Source organism: Somniosus microcephalus, chromosome 11, assembly GCF_052327205.1.
Source record: "Somniosus microcephalus isolate GS21.2 chromosome 11, FLI_Smic_1.0, whole genome shotgun sequence".
Taxonomy (NCBI): domain Eukaryota; kingdom Metazoa; phylum Chordata; class Chondrichthyes; order Squaliformes; family Somniosidae; genus Somniosus; species Somniosus microcephalus.
The window spans coordinates 111,090,578-111,103,889 of NC_140997.1; positions in this window are offsets into that span (position 1 = coordinate 111,090,578).

The following is a 13,312-nucleotide window of genomic DNA, read 5'->3' on the forward strand; positions in this document are numbered from 1 at the left end:
ATGCCTTCGCACGAGTACCGGACCTGTGGTGGAGAGCCATCACGGCATGGATACGCCTGAGGTGGATTTCCGGGGAAAGACAAATATTCGTTCACGAGGCGTGGCATTAGTGGCCGTACACAATAGCGACCGTATCGAATGGAGCACATCCGAGAGGACTTCCTGCCAGCGGGAGATAGGGAGGCCCTTGGTCCTTAAAGCTAGAGTGACTGCTTTCCATTCTGTCCTGTTCTCTCGCTCCACTTGGCCGTTACCCCGGGGGTTGTAGCTGGTGGTACGGCTCGTGGCGATCCCCTTGGACAGCATGTACTGGCGTATCTCTTCACTCATGAAGGACGCCCCCCTATCCGTATGGTTGGAGCTCGGCATACCGAACAGGCAGAACAGGCTGTTGAGGCATTTAATGACCGTGGCGCTGATCATGTCTGGGCAGGGGAAGGTGAATGGGAACCGGGAGTATTCGTCCACAATGTTCAGGAAGTAAACATTGCGGTCGACGGACGGGAGGGGGCCCTTGAAATCTAAGCTGAGCCGCTCAAAGGGCCGTGCAGCTTTGATTAAGTGGGCTCTATCTGGGCGGTAGAACCGAGGCTTGCACTCTGCGCAAGTGCGGCAGTTCCTGGTCAGAGACCGAACTTCCTCAATCGAGTAGGGTAAGTTACGGGACTTTATGAAGTGGAACAGCCGCGTGACCCCTGGGTGGCAGAGGTCGTTGTGGAGGGTCTGTAGCCGATCCCTGGTGGTGCTGGCACACATCCCTCGTGAGAGGGCGTCAGGGGATTCGTTAAGGGCCCCTGGCCGGTAAATGATGTCGTACTCGAAGGTGGAGAGCTCGATCCGCCACCTACGAATCTTATCATTTTTAATCTTTCCCCTCTGTTTATTATTGAACATAAACGCTACCGACCGCTGGTCGGTAAGTAGGGTGAAGCGTTTGCCGGCTAGGTAGTGGCGCCATTGGTGCACTGCCTCCACGATGGCTTGGGCCTCCTTTTCCACGGAGGAGTGTCTGATCTCGGGCCCTTGGAGGGTCCTCGAGAAGAAAGCTACGGGCCGCCCCGCCTGGTTGAGGGTGGCCGCCAAGGCGAAGTCAGACACATCACTTTCCACTTGAAATGGAGTGTTCTCATCCACTGCCTGTAGCGTGGCCCGCTCAATATCCTGCTTAATGCTTTTGAAGGCGGCGTGGGCCTCAGCAGAGAGCGGAAAAGATGATGCTTTCAAGAGGGGGTGGGCTTTGTCGGAGTAGTTGGGGACCCATTGGGAATAATAAGAAAATAACCCCAGGCACCTTTTCAGGGCTTTGGGAGTGTTGGGCAGGGGCAGCTCCCGTAGGGGGCGCAATCGGTCGGGGTCTGGTCCGATTTCCCCATTCTCCACCACGCTGCCTAGTATGCAGAGGCGCGTGGTGTTGAAAACGCACTTGTCCTCGTTGTAGGTGAGGTTGAGTTTTTGTGCGGTTTCCAGGAACCTCTCGAGGTTCGAGTCGTGATCCTGCTGATTGTGGCCGCAGATGGTGACGTTGTCGAGGTAGGGGAAGGTTGCCTGCAAGTGGTGGTCATCGACCATGCGGTCCATCTCCCTCTGAAAAACCGAGACCCCATTCGTCACCCCAAAGGGGCACTGAGGAATTGGTAGAGGCGTCCGTTCGCCTCGAAGGCAGTGTACGGGCGGTCCTCTGGTCTGATAGGGAGCTGGTGGTACGCTGACTTGAGGTCGATGGTGGAGAACACCCGGTATTGGGCAATTTGGTTCACCATTTCTGATATGCGGTGCAGCGGGTAGGCGTCTAGTTGGGTGTACCTGTTGATCGTTTGACTATAGTCGATCACCATCCGTTTCTTCTCGCTACCCCTTACCACTACCACTTGGGCGCGCCACGGGCTGTTGCTGCGTTCAATAATACGCTCTTTCAGGAGCCTGTCTACCTCGGTCGCGATAAACCGCCTGTCCTCCCAGCTGTACCTCCTGCTTTTGGTCGCTATTGGCCGGCAGTTAGGGGTAAGATTCGCGAATAGCGAAGGTGACTTTACCTTCAGGGTAGCCAGACCGCACACTGTGAGGGGCGGCTGGGACCCACCGTACTTGAGCGTGATGCTTTGGTGGTTGCACTGGAAATCCAGGCCCAAGATCACGCTCGCACATAGATTCTTCATGATTAATACTTTAAAATTATCGTATACAGTTCCGTTAACGCCCAATTGTACCGTGCAGTAACCCAGAATGGTCGATGTCTGGGTTTTATCAGCCATAGAGATGGTACCCTGAGCAGGGACCACCTTTAGGGAGAGTTGCTGTGCCAGTTCAGGGTGGATAAAACTCTCCGTGCTTCCACTGTCAATTAAACATTTAACCCGGCACCCGTTTACCTCGATGTCCACCATTGATTTGGATAGCGGGTGCGGCCTGGTCTGGTCCACTGTGACCGATGCCACTGTAGGGCCCTGATCAATACAAGATGGCGTCCACGCTGTCTGCTCATAAGTTGGCGGACCCCACGAGGTCGGGCAAGATGGCGTCCAAGATGGCCACTCCCACGGCGCACACGCGGCGGTGGCGGGTTTTCCGGCGGTTGGTTTTCCGGCGGGGTTCCCTCTGCACACCTTCCCGAAGTGCCCCTTCTTACCGCACTTAAAGCAGGTGGTGCCTTTCGCCGGGCACAGGTTTCTGGTGTGTTTTGGCTGCCCGCAGAAGTAGCAGTTGGGTCCCTGACGCGTCGCGGCTGTCGTAGGGCTTCTGGGGGGAGAGCGGGGCCCTGCCGGTGTCGGGCTGCCGGGCGGGGAAGATGCCTTCCAAGATGGCGGCGCCCTCGGTGCACACGTGGCGACGTGGACGGCGCGGGCTGAAGAGTAGGCGTCTGAGTTTCTCTGGACCACATCCAGGGATCGCGCGGTGTCCGCAGCCTGTTTCAGGTCCAACCCAGTTTTTTCCAGCAGTCTTTGCCGGATGTAAGTGGAGCTGAGGCCTGTGATAAACGCATCGTGAACAAGCTCGTCAGTGTACACTGCGGCTTTTACATCTTGGCACTTGCAGTCTTTGCCAAGCATTTTCAGGGTGCTTAGGAACTCCTCCACCGATTCCCCAGGTCGCTGTGCGCGAGTAGCGAGCAGATGCCTAGCATACACCTCATTCGTAGGCTGCTGGTAATGCGCCTTTAAGATGTCGCAGGCGGCCAGGTACGTATCGGCGTCTTGGATGAGGGGGTAAACCCGATGGCTTACCCAATTCCGCAGAATTCCGAGTCTCATCCTCGCAGCGTCCGTAGCGTCTTTGATGGCTGCGGAATTGTCCAGAAAGAATTCCATACACTCAAACCAGTGTCCGAAGCATGCTGATGCGTCCGGAGCATGTTGATCCAAATCCAAAAGTTCGGGTTTCAGGAGTTGATCCATAGTGTTGAAAAATAAGTTAATAAAATTGATGTGCCTCAATAATTCCGAGACTCGATGTTAGCGAAACAAAACAAGGCTTTTATTAACTTAGAAAGTAACACGTAAGAGAGAAAGGTGTCTTCCTTCTGGAGACTGAGGCCAGAATGAACTAGCTTACAAAAGGGGCCAGGTATGGGCGGAGCCCTACACACACAGCACATTCCAGCACATTCCAATAAACAATACAATGAGGACTGGGGGAAGGGAAACGACACTGATACCGACCACAGTCACAGGCAGTGATGAATGGAATATTTCATCACAAGTTTCCTGCCTGTGCTCTGTGTGATTTTCCTACCCGTACTATGTGAGTGATTTTCCTGCCTGTGCTCTGTGTGTGATTTGCCTGCCTGTGCTCTGTGTGTGATTTTCCTACCCATACTATGTGAGTGATTTTCCTGCCTGTGCTCTGTGTGTGATTTGCCTGCCTGTGCTCTGTGTGTGATTTTCCTGCCAGTGCTCTGTGTGATTTTCCTGCTGTGCTCTGTGTGATTTTCCTACCCGTGCTATGTGAGTGATTTTCCTGCCTGTGCTCTGTGTGTGGTTTTCCTGCCTGTGCTCTGTGTGATTTTCCTACCCGTGCTATGTGAGTGACTTTCCTGCCTGTGCTCTGTGTGATTTTCCTACCCGTACTATGTGAGTGATTTTCCTGCCTGTGCTCTGTGTGATTTTCCTACCCGTACTATGTGAGTGATTTTCCTGCCTGTGCTCTGTGTGTGATTTTCCTGCCTGTGCTCTGTGTGATTTTCCTACCCGTACTATGTGAGTGATTTTCCTGCCTGTGCTCTGTGTGTGATTTACCTGCCTGTGCACTGTGTGTGATTCTCCAGACCGTGCTCAGAGTGATGTCCTGCCCGTGCTGTGTGTGATTTTCCTGTCCGTGCTCTGTGAGTGATTTTCCTGCCTGTGCTCTGTGTGTGATTTGCCTGCCTGTGCTGTGTGTGATTTTCCTACCCGTGCTATGTGTGTGATTTCCTGCCTGTGCTCTGTGTGTGATTTACCTGCCTGTGCACTGTGTGTGATTTACCTGCCTGAGCTCTGTGTGTGATTTACCTGCCTGTGCACTGTGTGTGATTTTCCAGACCGTGCTCAGAGTGATTTCCTGCCCGTGCTGTGTGTGATTTTCCTGTCCGTGCTCTGTGTGTGATTTTCCTGCCTGTGCTCTGTGTGATTTTCCTACCCATACTATGTGAGTGATTTTCCTGCCTGTGCTCTGTGTGTGATTTGCCTGCCTGTGCTCTGTGTGTGATTTTCCTGCCTGTGCTCTGTGTGATTTTCCTACCCGTACTATGTGAGTGATTTTCCTACCCGTGCTATGTGAGTGACTTTCCTGTCCGTGCTCTGTGTGTGATTTGCCTGCCTGTGCTGTGTGTGATTTTCCTACCCGTGCTATGTGTGTGATTTCCTGCCTGTGCTCTGTGTGTGATTTACCTGCCTGTGCACTGTGTGTGATTTACCTGCCTGTGCTCTGTGTGTGATTTGCCTGCCTGTGCTGTGTGTGATTTTCCTACCCGTGCTATGTGAGTGACTTTCCTGTCCGTGCTCTGTGTGTGATTTTCCTGTCCATGCTCTGTGTGATTTTCCTCCCCGTACTATGTGAGTGATTTCCTGCCTGTTCTCTGTGTGTGATTTACCTGCCTGTGCACTGTGTGTGATTTACCTGCCTGTGTGCTGTGTGTGATTTTCCTGTCCGTGCTCTGTGTGTGATTTTCCTGGCTGTGCTCTCTGTGTGATTTTCCTGCCACTGCTCTGTATGTGATATTCCTCTCCGTGGTCGGTGTGATTTTCCTACCCGTGCTCAGTTAGTGATTTTACTGTTCGTGCTCCATGGGTGACTTTCCTGCCAGTGCTCTGTGTGTGATTTACCTGCCAGTGCTCTGTGGGTGACTTTCCTGCCCGTGCTCTGTGTGTGATTTTCCTGTTCCTGCTCTGTGTGATTTTCCTGCACCTACTCTGTGTTTGATTTTCATGCCCCTGCTGTGTGTGTGTGATTTCCTGCCACTGCTCTGCATGTGATTTTCCTGCCCCTGCTATGGATGTGATTTTCCTGCCACTGCTCTGTATGTGATGTTCCTGCCACTGCTCTGTGTGTGCTTTTCCTGCCCCTGCTATATTTTGTGTGATTTTCCTTCCAGTGCTGTGTGATTTCCTGCCCCTGCTCTGTGTGTGATTTTCCTGCCCATGCTGTGTGTGATTTTCCTGTCCATGCTCTGTGTGTGATTTTATTGCCCATGCTCTGTGTGTGTTTTCCCAGCCCGTGCTGCGTGTGTGATTTTCCTGCCCGTGCCCTGTGTGTGATTTTATTGCCCGTGCTCTGTGGGTGAATTTCCTGCCCCTGCTCTGTGTGTGATTTTCCTGCCTGTGCCCTGTGTGTGATTTTATTGCCCATGCTCTGTCTGTGATTTTATTGCTCATGCTCTGTGGGTGATTTTCTTGTCCGTGCTCTGTGTGTGATTTTCCTGACCCTGCTCTGTCTGTGATTTTACTGCTCGTGCTCTGTGGGTGATTTTCCTGCCCGTGCTCTGTGTGTGATTTTATTGCTCATGCTCTGTGGGTGATTTTCCTGTCCGTGCTCTGTGTGTGATTTTAATGCCCGTGCTCTGTGTGTGATTTTATTGCCCATGCTCTGTGGGTGATTTCCCTGCCCCTGCTCTGTCTGTGATTTTATTGCCCGTGCACTGTGTGTGATTTTCCTGCCCCTGCTCTGTGTGTGATTTTATTGCCCATGCTCTGTGGGTGATTTTCCTGCCCGTGCCCTGTGTGTGATTTTTTTGCCCCTGCTCTGTGGGTGATTTTCCTGCCCGTGCCCTGTGTGTGATTTTTTTGCCCCTGCTCTGTGTGTGATTTTATTGCCCATGCTCTGTGGGTGATTTTACTGCCCAAGCTCTGTGTGTGATTTTATTGCCCATGCTCTGTGGGTGATTTTCCTGCCCGTGCCCTGTGTGTGATTTTATTGCCCATGCTTTGTGTGTGATTTTCCTGCCCGTGCCCTGTGTGTGATTTTATTGCCCGTGCTCTGTGTGTGATTTTCCTGCCCGTGCCCTGTGTATGATTTTATTGCCTGTGCTCTGTGTGTGATTTTCCTGCCCGTGCCCTGTGTGTGATTTATTGCCCGTGCTCTGTGTGTGATTTTCCTGCCCCTGCTCTGTCTGTGATTTTATTGCCCGTGCTCTGTGTGTGATTTTCCTGCTAGTGCCCTGTGGGTGATTTTCCTGCCCATGCGCTGTGAGTGATTTTCCTGCCCCTGCTCTGTGTGTGATTTTCCTGCCCGTGCTCTGTGTGTGATTTTACTGCCCAAGCTCTGTGTGTGATTTTATTGCCCATGCTCTGTGTGTGATTTTCCTGCCCGTGCCCTGTTAGTGATTTTATTGCCCATGCTCTGTGGGTGATTTTCCTGCCCGTGCCCTGTGTGTGATTTTATTGCCCATGCTTTGTGTGTGATTTTCCTGCCCGTGCCCTGTGTGTGATTTTATTGCCCGTGCCGTGTGTGTGATTTTATTGCCCATGCTTTGTGTGTGATTTTCCTGACCGTGCCCTGTGTGTGATTTTATTGCCCATGCTCTGTGTGTGATTTTCCTGCACGTGCCCTGTGTGTGATTTTATTGCCCATGCACTGTGGGTGATTTTCCTGCCCCTGCTCTGTGTGTGATTTTCCTGCCCGTGCTCTGTGTGTGATTTTCCTGCCCCTGCCCTGTGTGTGATTTTCCTGCCCATGCACTGTGGGTGATTTTCCTGCCCCTGCTCTGTGTGTGATTTTCCTGCCCGTGCTCTGTGTGTGATTTTCCTGCCCCTGCTCTGTGGGTGATTTTATTGCCCATGCGCTGTGGGTGATTTTATTGCCCGTGCTCTGTGTGTGATTTTCCTGCCCGTGCTCTGTGGGTGATTTTCCTGCCCGTGCCCTGTGTGTGATATTATTGCTCTTGCTCTGTGTGTGATTTTCCTGCCCGTGCCCTGTGGGTGATTTTATTGCCCGTGCTCTGTGGGTGATTTTCCTGCCCATGCTCTGTGGGTGATTTTATTGCCCGTGCTCTGTGTGTGATTTTCCTGCCCGTGCCCTGTGTGTGATTTTATTGCCCATGCTCTGTGTGTGATTTTCCTGTCCCTGCTCTGTCTGTGATTTTATTTCCCGTGCCCTGTGTGTGATTTTCCTGCCCGTACCCTGTGTGTGATTTTCCTGCCCCTGCTCTATGTGTGATTTTCCTGCCCCTGCTCTGTCTGTGATTTTATTGCCCCTGCACTGTGGGTGATTTTCCTGCCCCTGGTCTGTGTGTGTTTTTATTGCTCATGCTCTGTGGGTGATTTTCCTGCCCGTGCTCTGTGGGTGATTTTCCTGCCCGTGCCCTGTGTGTGATATTATTGCTCTTGCTCTGTGTGTGATTTTCCTGCCCCTGCTCTGTGTGTGATTTTATTGCTCATGCTCTGTGTGTGATTTTCCTGCCCGTGCTCTGTGGGTGATTTTCCTGCCCGTGCCCTGTGTGTGATATTATTGCTCATGCTCTGTGTGTGATTTTCCTGCCCGTGCCCTGTGGGTGATTTTATTGCCCGTGCTCTGTGTGTGATTTTCCTGCCCGTGCCCTGTGTGTGATTTTATTGCCCATGCTCTGTGTGTGATTTTCCTGCCCCTGCTCTGTCTGTGATTTCATTGCCCGTGCTCTGTGGGTGATTTTCCTGCCCGTGCCCTGTGTGTGATTTTTTTGCCCCTGCTCTTTGGGTGATTTTCCTGCCCGTGCCCTGTGTGTGATTTTTTTGCCCGTGCTCTGTGTGTGATTTTATTGCCCGTGCTCTGTGGGTGATTTCCCTGCCCCTGCTCTGTCTGTGATTTTATTGCCCGTGCACTGTGTGTGATTTTCCTGCCCCTGCTCTGTGTGTGATTTTATTGCCCATGCTCTGTGGGTGATTTTCCTGCCCGTGCCCTGTGTGTGATTTTTTTGCCCCTGCTCTGTGGGTGATTTTCCTGCCCGTCCCCTGTGTGTGATTTTTTTGCCCCTGCTCTGTGTGTGATTTTATTGCCCATGCTCTGTGGGTGATTTTACTGCACAACCTCTGTGTGTGATTTTATTGCCCATGCTCTGTGTGTGATTTTCCTGCCCGTGCCCTGTTAGTGATTTTATTGCCCATGCTCTGTGGGTGATTTTCCTGCCCGTGCCCTGTGTGTGATTTTATTGCCCATGCTTTGTGTGTGATTTTCCTGCCCGTGCCCTGTGTGTGATTTTATTGCCCGTGCTCTGTGTGTGATTTTCCTGCCCGTACCCTGTGTGTGATTTTAATGCCTGTGCTCTGTGGGTGATTTTCCTGCCCGTGCCCTGTGTGTGATTTATTGCCCGTGCTCTGTGTGTGATTTTCCTGCCCCTGCTCTGTCTGTGATTTTATTGCCCGTGCTCTGTGGGTGATTTTCCTGCCCCTGCTCTGTCTGTGATTTTATTGCCCAAGCTCTGTCTGTGATTATATTGCTCATGCTCTGTGTGTGATTTTCCTGCCCCTGCTCTGTCTGTGATTTTATTGCCCGTGCTCTGTGTGTGATTTTCCTGCTACTGCCCTGTGTGTGATTTGATTGCCCATGCGCTGTGGGTGATTTTCCTGCCCCTGCTCTGTGTGTGATTTTCCTGCCCGTGCTCTGTGTGTGATTTTATTGCCCATGCTCTGTGGGTGATTTTACTGCCCAAGCTCTGTGTGTGATTTTATTGCCCATGCTCTGTGTGTGATTTTCCTGCCCGTGCCCTGTTAGTGATTCTTTTGCCCATGCTCTGTGGGTGATTTTCCTGCCTGTGCCCTGTGTGTGATTTTATTGCCCATGCTTTGTGTGTGATTTTCCTGCCCGTGCCCTGTGTGTGATTTTATTGCCCGTGCCGTGTGTGTGATTTTATTGCCCATGCTTTGTGTGTGATTTTCCTGCCCGTGCCCTGTGTGTGATTTTATTGCCCGTGCTCTGTGTGTGATTTTCCTGCCCGTGCCCTGTGTGTGATTTTATTGCCCATGCACTGTGGGTGATTTTCCTGCCCCTGCTCTGTGTGTGATTTTCCTGCCCGTGCTCTGTGTGTGATTTTCCTGCCCGTGCCCTGTGTGTGATTTTCCTGCCCGTGCTCTGTGGGTGATTTTCCTGCCCATGCTCTGTGGGTGATTTTCCTGCCCCTGCTCTGTGTGTGATTTTCCTGCCCGTGCTCTGTGGGTGATTTTCCTGCCCCTGCTCTGTGTGTGATTTTATTGCTCATGCTCTGTGGGTGATATTCTTGTCCGTGCTCTGTGTGTGATTTTCCTGCACGTGCCCTGTGTGTGATTTTATTGCCCATGCGCTGTGGGTGATTTTATTGCCCGTGCTCTGTGTGTGATTTTCCTGCCCGTGCCCTGTGTGTGATTTTCCTGCCCCAGCTCTATGTGTGATTTTCCTGCCCCTGCTCTGTCTGTGATTTTATTTCCCCTGCACTGTGGGTGATTTTCCTGCCCCTGGTCTGTGTGTGATTTTATTGCTCATGCTCTGTGGGTGATTTTCCTGCCCCTGCTCTGTGTGTGATTTTATTGCTCATGCTCTGTGTGTGATTTTCCTGCCCGTGCTCTGTGGGTGATTTTCCTGCCCGTGCCCTGTGTGTGATATTATTGCTCTTGCTCTGTGTGTGATTTTCCTGCCCGTGCCCTGTGGGTGATTTTATTGCCCGTGCTCTGTGGGTGATTTTCCTGCCCATTATCTGTGGGTGATTTCATTGCCCGTGCTCTGTGTGTGATTTTCCTGCCCGTGCCCTGTGTGTGATTTTATTGCCCATGCTCTGTGTGTGATTTTATTGCCCATGCTCTGTGTGTGATTTTCCTGCCCCTGCTCTGTCTGTGATTTTATTGCCCGTGCCCTGTGTGTGATTTTCCTGCCCGTGCCCTGTGTGTGATTTTCCTGCCCCTGCTCTATGTGTGATTTTCCTGCCCCTGCTCTGTCTGTGATTTTATTGCCCATGCTCTGTGTGTGATTTTCCTGCCCCTGCTCTGTCTGTGATTTTATTGCCCGTGCCCTGTGTGTGATTTTCCTGCCCGTGCTCTGTGTGTGATTTTCCTGCCCCTGCTCTATGTGTGATTTTCCTGCCCCTGCTCTGTCTGTGATTTTGTTGCCCCTGCTCTGTCTGTGATTTTATTGCCCCTGCACTGTGGGTGATTTTCCTGCCCCTGGTCTGTGTGTGCTTTTATTGCTCATGCTCTGTGGGTGATTTTCCTGCCCCTGCTCTGTGTGTGATTTTATTGCTCATGCTCTGTGTGTGATTTTCCAGCCCGTGCTCTGTGGGTGATTTTCCTGCCCGTGCCCTGTGTGTGATATTATTGCTCATGCTCTGTGTGTGATTTTCCTGCCCGTGCCCTGTGTGTGATTTTATTGCCCGTGCCCTGTGTGTGATTTTATTGCCCGTGCTCTGTGTGTGATTTTACTGCCCGTGCCCTGTGCGTGATTTTATTGCCCGTGCTCTGTGGGTGATTTTCCTGCCCATGCTCTGTGGGTGATTTTATTGCCCGTGCTCTGTGTGTGATTTTCCTGCCCGTGCCCTGTGTGTGATTTTATTGCCCATGCTCTGTGTGTGATTTTCCTGCCCCTGCTCTGTCTGTGATTTTATTGCCCGTGCTCTATGTGTGATTTTCCTGCCCGTGCCCTGTGTGTGATTTTATTGCCCATGCTCTGTGTGTGATTTTCCTGCCCGTGCCCTGTGTGTGATTTTATTGCCCATGCTCTGTGTGTGATTTTCCTGCCCCTGCTCTGTCTGTGATTTTATTGCCCGTGCTCTATGTGTGATTTTCCTGCCCGTGCCCTGTGTGTGATTTTATTGCCCATGCTCTGTGTGTGATTTTCCTGCCCCTGCTCTGTCTGTGATTTTATTGCCCGTGCTCTATGTGTGATTTTCCTGCCCGTGCCCTGTGTGTGATTTTATTGCCCGTGCTCTGTGTGTGATTTTCCTGCCCGTGCCCTGTGTGTGATTTTATTGCCCATGCTCTGTGTGTGATTTTCCTGCCCCTGCTCTGTCTGTGATTTTATTGCCCGTGCTCTATGTGTGATTTTCCTGCCCGTGCCCTGTGTGTGATTTTATTGCCCATGCTCTGTGTGTGATTTTCCTGCCCCTGCTCTGTCTGTGATTTTATTGCCCGTGCGTTGTGTGTGATTTTCCTGCCCCTGCTCTGTGGGTGATTTTCCTGCCCCTGCTCTGCCTGTGATTTTATTGCCCATGCCCTGTGTGTGATTTTATTGCCCGTGCTCTGTGTGTGATTTTTCTGCCCCTGCTCTGTCTGTGATTTTATGTCCCGTGCTCTGTGTGTGATTTTCCTGCCCCTGCTCTGTGTGTGATTTTATTGCTCATGCTCTGTGGGTGATTTTCCTGTCCGTGCTCTGTGTGAGCTTTTAATGCCCGTGCTCTGTGTGTGATTTTATTGCCCGTGCTCTGTGGGTGATTTCCCTGCCCCTGCTCTGTCTGTGATTTTATTGCCCGTGCACTGTGTGTGATTTTCCTGCCCCTGCTCTGTGTGTGATTTTATTGCCCATGCTCTGTGGGTGATTTTCCTGCCCGTGCCCTGTGTGTGATTTTTTTGCCCCTGCTCTGTGGGTGATTTTCCTGCCCGTGCCCTGTGTGTGATTTTTTTGCCCCTGCTCTGTGTGTGATTTTATTGCCCATGCTCTGTGGGTGATTTTACTGCCCAAGCTCTGTGTCTGATTTTATTGCCCATGCTCTGTGTGTGATTTTCCTGCCCGTGCCCTGTTAGTGATTTTATTGCCCATGCTCTGTGGGTGATTTTCCTGCCCGTGCCCTGTGTGTGATTTTATTGCCCATGCTTTGTGTGTGATTTTCCTGCCCGTGCCCTGTGTGTGATTTTATTGCCCGTGCTCTGTGTGTGATTTTCCTGCCCGTGCCCTGTGTATGATTTTATTGCCTGTGCTCTGTGGGTGATTTTCCTGCCCGTGCCCTGTGTGTGATTTATTGCCCGTGCTCTGTGTGTGATTTTCCTGCCCCTGCTCTGTCTGTGATTTTATTGCCCGTGCTCTGTGGGTGATTTTCCTGCCCCTGCTCTGTCTGTGATTTTATTGCCCAAGCTCTGTCTGTGATTATATTGCTCATGCTCTGTGTGTGATTTTCCTGCCCCTGCTCTGTCTGTGATTTTATTGCCCGTGCTCTGTGTGTGATTTTCCTGCTACTGCCCTGTGTGTGATTTGATTGCCCATGCGCTGTGAGTGATTTTCCTGCCCCTGCTCTGTGTGTGATTTTCCTGCCCGTGCTCTGTGTGTGATTTTATTGCCCATGCTCTGTGGGTGATTTTACTGCCCAAGCTATGTGTGTGATTTTATTGCCCATGCTCTGTGTGTGATTTTCCTGCCCGTGCCCTGTTAGTGATTTTATTGCCCATGCTCTGTGGGTGATTTTCCTGCCCGTGCCCTGTGTGTGATTTTATTGCCCATGCTTTGTGTGTGATTTTCCTGCCCATGCTTTGTGTGTGATTTTCCTGCCCGTGCCCTGTGTGTGATTTTATTGCCCGTGCTCTGTGTGTGATTTTCCTGCCCGTGCCCTGTGTGTGATTTTATTGCCCATGCACTGTGGGTGATTTTCCTGCCCCTGCTCTGTGTGTGATTTTCCTGCCCCTGCTCTGTGGGTGATTTTCCTGCCCCTGCTCTGTGTGTGATTTTATTGCTCATGCTCTGTGGGTGATATTCTTGTCCGTGCTCTGTGTGTGATTTTCCTGCACGTGCCCTGTGTGTGATTTTATTGCCCATGCGCTGTGGGTGATTTTATTGCCCGTGCTCTGTGTGTGATTTTCCTGCCCGTGCCCTGTGTGTGATTTTCCTGCCCCTGCTCTATGTGTGATTTTCCTGCCCCTGCTCTGTCTGTGATTTTATTTCCCCTGCACTGTGGGTGATTTTCCTGCCCCTGGTCTGT